Below are 8219 nucleotides of genomic sequence, written 5' to 3'. Positions count from 1 at the left end.
AAAAAAAAAAAAAAAAAGTATGCACTTAAGTTATGTGATATGTTCGTATGTACCTGTATATTTACTGTCCCTCCTATATTTAAATTAAAACATTACAAATAAAATAGTCCTTCTTTGACAACTCAACTACATCAAGAGGTAATTATTAAAGTGTATCCTTCCAGTCCATACATCTCTTTAAAACCAATACTAGTATAATGTGGTTAACACACAAAGACAGTTGATGAGTAGGATTCCTTACTCATATATCTTGGATTTGTCTTTCAAGTGTATGATTTGGACTTATATTTGATTTCTACTACAAGGAATCACAAAGTTTTGAGAAAAATTCAGGTAAATAAAGAGTTGAACTGAAGATCCATATGGAAATGGAATTTTTTTTTTTTTTTTTTTTTTTTTTAGGAAAAGCCAATGGGATTCAAGACTAATGTAATATAGGAGAATTATTCTTAAAATAGCACTAAGGAAATACTGATAATTTGGAGAAAAGGAAATAGCATAGGAAAATCAGACGTAAAAATATGGTAATATATGATTTTCAGTAGGTCTGACTGGTTTGAGTGTCAGCAGCAATCAAGTGACAGCGGTAAAAATTCAAGGCAAACGCTTGGATGCCTACAATGTATCACATCACCAAGGAAGATTAAAATTTAAAAAGTTAAGTAGAATATAGTTCTTTCCCTATTAAGAAAAGCAGACACTAAAAATTACTGGCCAGGTCTATTAAAGCCGTGTATACAAGCTGGGCACAGTGGTTCACACGTGTAGTCCCAGCACTTTGGAAGGCCAAGGTGGGTGTATCACTTGAGGTCGAGAGTTGGAGACCAGGCTGCCAACATGTTGAAACGCCATCTCTGCTAAAAATAACAAAAATCAACTAAGCATGGTGGCGCGTGCCTGTCGTCTCAGCTACTCGGGAGGCTGAGACAGCAGAATTGCTTGAACTCGGGAGGCAGAGGTTGCAGTGAGCCAAGATGATACCACTGCACTCCAGCCTGGATGACAGAGTGAGACCCTGTCTTGGAAAAAAAATAAAATAAAAAAATGTACATATATATACTTGCCTGTCTATACTGAATTACAAATATGTGTGCTTTGGGAAGGATGACATAAATTCTGACAAATATGGAAGGGAATTTGGGAACATTTTCTGGACACTTTTAGTGGAACAGCCCTCCAATGAGTGAATTCAGAAGAAAAGTATATCAATAATTAGGAGCAAAAACCTTCTGAGAGGCTAATAATTTTTTTTTTTTTTTTGAGATGGAGTTTCGCTCATTACCCAGGCTAGAGTGCAGTGGCGCGATCTCAGCTCACCGGAACCTCTGCCTCCTGGGTTCAAGCAATTCTATTCCTGCCTCAGCCTCCCAAGTAGCTGGGACTACAGGCGTGCGCCACCATGCCCGGCTAATTTTTGTATTTTTAGTAGAGACGGGGTTTCACCATGTTGACCGGGGTGGTCTCGATCTCTTGACTTTGTGATCCACCCACCTCAGCCTCCCAAAGTGCTGGGATTACAGGCGTGAGCCACCGCGCCCGGCGAGATACTAATAATTAAAACAAAGTAGACTATGTAAAAATATGTAGGATAGAATTGACATTGATAATGGAAATGTATGCAACAGACAACTTTCTCAAAGTGTGGCTCAAAGATCATCTAAGTCAGAATTCTACAGATTTGAATTCACTAGGTCTGAAGGATCCAGGAATCTGTATTTTGAATAAGCACCTGATGTAATTCTTATGAACACTCTAAAATTTGAGAATCACTGATTTGGAAGCAGGTTACTAAAAGGAGAACCGGGTAACAGAAAAAGTTACTTAAAAGGTTTAAAGAGACGACACTTAGGGCCGGGCGCAGTGGCTCATGCCTATAATCCCGGCACTTTGGGAGACTGAGGTGGGTGGATCACCTGAGGTCAGGAGTTCGAGACCAGCCTAGCCAACACGGTGAAACCCTGTCTCTATTAAAAATACAAAAATTATCCAGTTGTGGTGGTGGGCACCTATAATCCCAGCTACTCGGGAGGCTGTCACAGGACAATCACTTGAACCTGGGAGGCGTAGGTTGCGGTGAGCTGAGACTCTGCCACTGTACTCCAGCCTGGACAACAAAGCAAGACTCCATCTCAAAAAAAAAAAAAGAGAGAGATGACACTTAGCTAAATGGGGGATGAAGCAGTAGGGGATGATGGGTACTGAGAAAAAATTTTTTTCATGTTTAAGAAATGCGCGTCTCAGAAATAGCAGCATACAACTAAAATGAAAAGAAAAGCGGTGTAGGGGGGAGGTTTGGGATGGGGGTGGGAAGAATCTGGCAGAAAATTTACAGGGATGGTTTCAAATATTTTACAATTCAACATCAGCTCCCAAGGAAGACAACATACAGATGTTCGTAGAACACTTCCAACATGTGAGTGGACAAAGAGCCAGGGTGCCAATTATGAAGAAATCCTGTAACTATTCACTAATGGTCAGGGATTAAGGCATCTTTCATATTTTACTGCCAGGTCAAAAAAGAGAAAATCAGCTCTGACTTAATGCAGACCAGGTCAATTTGGTCAAAGAGAATTTTATAGAAGAGCTTTGGTTCCACCATTGCAAAAGAACGGTAACACAATATTCCCTACCAGAAATATTAGAATTCAGGATTACACTGAAACCATATTCTACTCCCACATTCTATAAATATCTAATTGGAATTTCATTTCATAGGATAAAAACTGACAGAAAATTCATCATTTATAACTAGATGTTCTATTTACTACTTCATTTGCAAAAGATTCTTAAATTGGTGTTACTGCAACTTTCCCCCAAAGGTATTCAACATTTACAATGTAGTCCAGTTCTATTCTAACTACCATCTAATCTTTGGCCTGTCTCTTCTGTAAGTGGAGCAAATGTGGCTAAATGCAGTTCTTACATATTTCTCGAACAGAAGTCTACTAGAAATGAACATAGATCCTTCCTTTTATAGGCGATATAATAATTCATTTACAACCTCAAACATACTTGACATGAAAAGGCTAAAGGCAAGCCACAAAGTAGACAGGTCATACACTAAATAGTTCTGACAGCAGAAAGTTTCTCTTCCTTCCTGGCAGCCCTCTCTTTCATGATAAGCAGCCAAATGAATCTTTCTGACAAATGACATCATATGTAGACATGCCATGCCATTCTCCCCCACCACCCGTCCTATATAATCTGGACAACTTCCAAACTGAATTTCAGCAGAAGCTAGCCTAGTATAAAGTCCATTCTTTTCCCTAAATGGAAATCTGACAAAACAGGAAGTACACAGCAGTACAGAGAAACAAGTTTTGTGGCTTAAGTATTTACAGCTAGTGCTCGACTTATGACCACGATTGGTTCCGACAGACCGGTCGTAACACGATTTGTTTGTAAGTTGAGTTGCCTATACGTACAGTACTGTGAAATGATGTTATAAAAATCTTTAAGTCATATTTTATCATAATTTTTTCATTATTGTTATATATCATCATTTTCTTTGTTCATTTTATGCCATTTGTATCATCTCTACACCATTTTGTTTATTTTTACATTCGTCAGGTTTAAGTAAAACACTGCATTACCAGTAGTAAAGGTTGACCTGAATGCTTATTATGAAAGCGTTCTTGTCAAATCTCATTTTTAAAAAGCCACCTTAACTTGTGGTAAAGGCGCAGCCTTGTGTAAAACTGTGGAATATTCACAGATCACTGAACCATGGTGGTCTATGGTTTGACGTGAAAAACCATGGCACATAATGAGTTTTGAAAAGCAGGAGAGTGTGAACTATGTTAAGTCTTAGGGTTAAAAAGGACTAGTTGCCAGGTATTTATTTATTATCATTGTAAATAGAAAAGTAAATCATCACAATTTTATGTGACTTTCCATGGGATACAAATATGTAGCATTGTCATAAAAGATGTCATCTGGATATCTTGTTCAAATATAATTTAAACTTAGTATGTTCTAATATTGTTAAAGATATAGGGATATAAACCACTCACATTTTAGTAAGAAAGGCAAGAAAATGACTAATAATGATATGATTTAGTATATATGTTTATTGTCCCGCACTGTCATACACCCAGCTGGGCAACGTTTGCGCTGCCAGACGTGGAGCAGTCGTGGCTAGCGATTGTGGTCGTAAAGTCGAATGGTCGTAAGTTGCATAGGTCGTAAGTCGATCAATACCTGTACTGGTAACAGACTAGTTCTTCATGACTAATAAAGTGCAGAACTTCAAATACGAGAGGAAAACAGCAAGTTTGCCTTGGGTTACCAAGGCTTCAGCATTTCTGAGGCCTTAAAAACAGTATCACGCGATACACAGAGGAATAAAAAACAAAAAGGTGGTACTATTCTTTTTGGTTATGTTCATTCATACAAAAATCCCCCTCCCTGCCCCATCTGACCAAGATCTAAGCCACGAAAATTATACAAACACTGGAAGGAGTTGTATGATTGCATATACAGACTAAGAAACAAAGATTTTTTGAGAAACAGTAAGAAGTCTGGTTTGATTTGAGGGAAATAATTGGGAATTTTTAAATTTTTTTCCTTGCCATAGGATTTGAGGTAACCCTAAATGTAAATAAATACAAATCCCTAAGATCCCTATGTGGGCTGTTAGAGCTGGCAGACTCAATAACACATCATTAAACCTATCACAAACCAACAAAAGGAAAAAACAAGAAAATGAATCCATCCTCCATGCCTTTTTCCCCCCTCAAACTACTGCTGTTGAAATAATTAGAGACTTTTCAGGTAATGATTAATTTGTATCTAACTTGTAAGCTATCATACATAAACATAGTCGTGTATCTTTTTTTTTTGTTGTTGTTTTTTGGGACGGAGTTTCGCTCTTGTTACCCAGGCTGGAGTGCAATGGCGCGATCTCGGCTCACCGCAGCCTCCGCCTCCTGGGTTCAGGCAATTCTCCTGCCTCAGCCTCCTGAGTAGCTGAGATTACAGGCACACGCCACCATGCCCAGCTGATATTTTGTATTTTTAGTAGAGACGGGGTTTCACCATGTTGACCAGGATGGTCTCGATCTCTTGACCTCGTGATTCACCCGCCTCGGCCTCCCAAAGTGCTGGGATTACAGGCTTGAGCCACCGCGCCCGGCCACATAGTCGTGTATCTAAGTGCCTAGCAAATGTTAAAGTACCAAACAAATTTAAAGCGTTATTAGTTGATTCCCCACCCCATCCAGAGCAGTAAAGTCATGAAACCACTTCTGTGGATCACATTAGATTTTTTAAACAAACGAACTACAGAAGAAAATACTGAATTATACTGTAGTACTTTTGTGTGTGGGGAATACACACACATAAATAAAACTGAAATGACACCGTAATGAAATTAATCAGTGGTCTCATGTGGCTATTACTTGAAATATCTGTTGTACCAAGCAATTAAAGCAATCAGAACTCTTTTATTAAATAAAACAGTGAGATAGAGGGGAGCATTAAAACTTCTGTCAGAATTTGATTCTGGGAAGGCCAGGCGTGGTGGCTCACGCCTATAATCCTAGCACTTTGGGAGGCCGAGGTGGGTGGATCACCTGAGGCCAGGAGTTCAAGACCAGCCTGGCCATGATGGTGAAACCCCATCTTTAAAAAAAAAAAAAAAAAAAAAGAATTTGATTCTGGGAACGCCAGGCTGCCAATTCCTCAAATGCTAAAATTGTCAAGTAAATGTCTAAGACTTCTGATCCTCAGGGGTTGTTAAAAAACAGTTGACCTCGCAGGGACAGATGGTTATTAGAAGCTTAGAATTCTTGTTTTTAAAATATGGTGCTAGATTGCAAGCCTAAAGTATTAAGAGCTGTAAATACCTAGCCCAATGTCCCTCATTCTATAAAAGCAAAACTAGTGATGTATCCCAGGTCATAGCGAATGAGTAACAGGGTTATGAGTAGACACATTAACATCTGTTTTTCAAATCCAGTGTTTCTATATTAGAGTGCTTATTCAATCCAATGTCCTGTTAAATTAAAAATTCTCAGAATTTTGGAGCTAGGCATACACAACTGTTGCTTTAACTCTATGAATGCCTACTATGAGCCTGATATTTTAACTTCTCTCTCCAATTCCTGCCATTCTCATTTCTTCCAAATCTTGATGCCAAGCCCCCAGCAATATCACAGCAAGCAAAGATCAAGTGTTCTCACAAAAATCTCACCCAGTTCCTATTCTCAGGTATGCCCAGTTTTACACCTAAAGGCATTATGGTACTCCAATTTTTTAAAAAAGTACTTGGAGAATGAGATGATGGCTTCAATAATTTATTGAGCCACATGGCTTATCTATCCCACTATTGGCAACTCAACTAACGAACTCTTATCCCTGGATGGACTCTTCCCAGGTTTGTACCACTGACAAGTATGAGGAAGATCTATGAAAAATGGGGTACCATAAAGTGGAAAAACAATTATCTGGTGGTTAGAGATACTACCTTTTTTAAAAAAGTGGTTTCATTTTAAGCGACTGGCCAGGACATTCTTGAATGTACAAACACCAACAAAACACATTTTTACTGGCATACATTTGTCCGTTAAACATGACCTTTTAGCTTGCTATACCTTTTATAAACTTCATTACACAAATGAATGTCTACTAAGTGCCAAGGCCTGTGATAGGTTTTAAACCTACAATGCTGAAAAAGGTACAGTTTTCTGCCTGTAAAGATTATGTGACACAGTAAGAGAGACATATGTAAATAAAAGGGTAAAATGCAATACAGAAAATGGTAAAGAATCAAGTAAGAGGAAATATATGAAATTCACATGATGATTACCTATATAGTTATACCTATAGAACTATCAGAAAACTTCACTTAAAAGGTAGCATTTGAACACAGAGAGATAGGACAATATTCAAAATGGTGAAACAGTATGAACAAAAGTGAGAAAACATATGGCTTGTACAAGAGAACCATGATAGTTAAATGTGACTGCAGCGTATGATACTTGTAGTAGTAAAAAATAATGTTGGAAAGAGAGTGATATGACCTTCGGTAGGGTTTCAGAATCAAGAAAAGAGTGTCTAGAAGCTTAATTTCTGTATATCAACACAATAATGTATACATTTAAAACTCTCTTGGAATGATATGCATGTAAGAGTATGACATCACTACCACCGCCACCTCATACCCAAGTACTTCCTAAATACTTGGCACCATTCTAAACACTTTACATGTCTTAATCATGTAATACTAATTCCAACCTTGTCAGGCCCGTTCTATTATTATCCCCATGTTACAGATGATGCAAGGAGAGTAAGAAATCTGCTCTAAATCACCTCTCCTCGCAAAAATCCTGGCCGCACCTACACAATCTAAAGCTAAGTATCTTCTTTGCTATCCTGGCATAAATTTTAAAGCTATTATTCTTATGGGGGCATAGGAAAAACCTAGATCCTACAAAGTAACCTAAATAACTAAACATGGATAAAGGAGATCCTAAGAAGCCAAGAGGCAAAATGTCATCATATGCATTTTTTGTGCAAATTTGTCAGGAGGATCAGACAACTTCTCAGAGTTTTCTTTCTTTCTCTTTTTTTTTTAAAGGACGGGGTTTCACCATGTTGGTCAGGCTGGTCTTGAACTCCCAACCTCAGGTGATCCGCCAGCCTTGGCCTCCAAAGTGCTTGGATTACAGGTGTGAGCCACCATATCTGGCCCTTCCGTTTTCTAAGAAGTGCTCAGAGAGGTGGAAGATCATGCCAGCTAAAGAGAAAGGAAAATTCGAATATAAGGCAAAGGTGGACAAGGCCCGTCATGAAAGAGAAGTGAAAACCTATATCCCTCCTAAAGAGGAGACAAAAAAGTTCTTCAAGGATCCCAAAGCATCTAAGAGGCCTCCTTCAGCCTTTTTCCTGTTCTGTTCTGAGTATCGCCCAAAAATCAAAGGAGAACATCCCGGCCTGTTCATTGGTGATGTTTCAAAGAAACTGGGAGAGATGTAGAATAACACTGCTGCAACTGTTTACAATAGCAAAGACCTGGAACCAACCCAAATGCCCATCAATGATAGACTAGACAGGGAAAATATGGCACATATACACCATGGAATACTATGCAGCCATAAAAAATGACGAGTTTGTGTCCTTTGTAGGGACATGGATGAACCTGGAAACCATCATTCTCAGCAAACTGACACAAAAACAGAAAATCAAACACCGCATGTTCTCACTCATAGGTGGGTGTT

Source organism: Cebus imitator, unplaced genomic scaffold (assembly GCF_001604975.1).
Source record: "Cebus imitator isolate Cc_AM_T3 unplaced genomic scaffold, Cebus_imitator-1.0 Scaffold70, whole genome shotgun sequence".
Lineage (NCBI taxonomy): Eukaryota > Metazoa > Chordata > Mammalia > Primates > Cebidae > Cebus > Cebus imitator.
The sequence above is the reverse complement of the archived record's forward strand: the minus strand, read 5'-3'. Positions refer to the sequence as shown.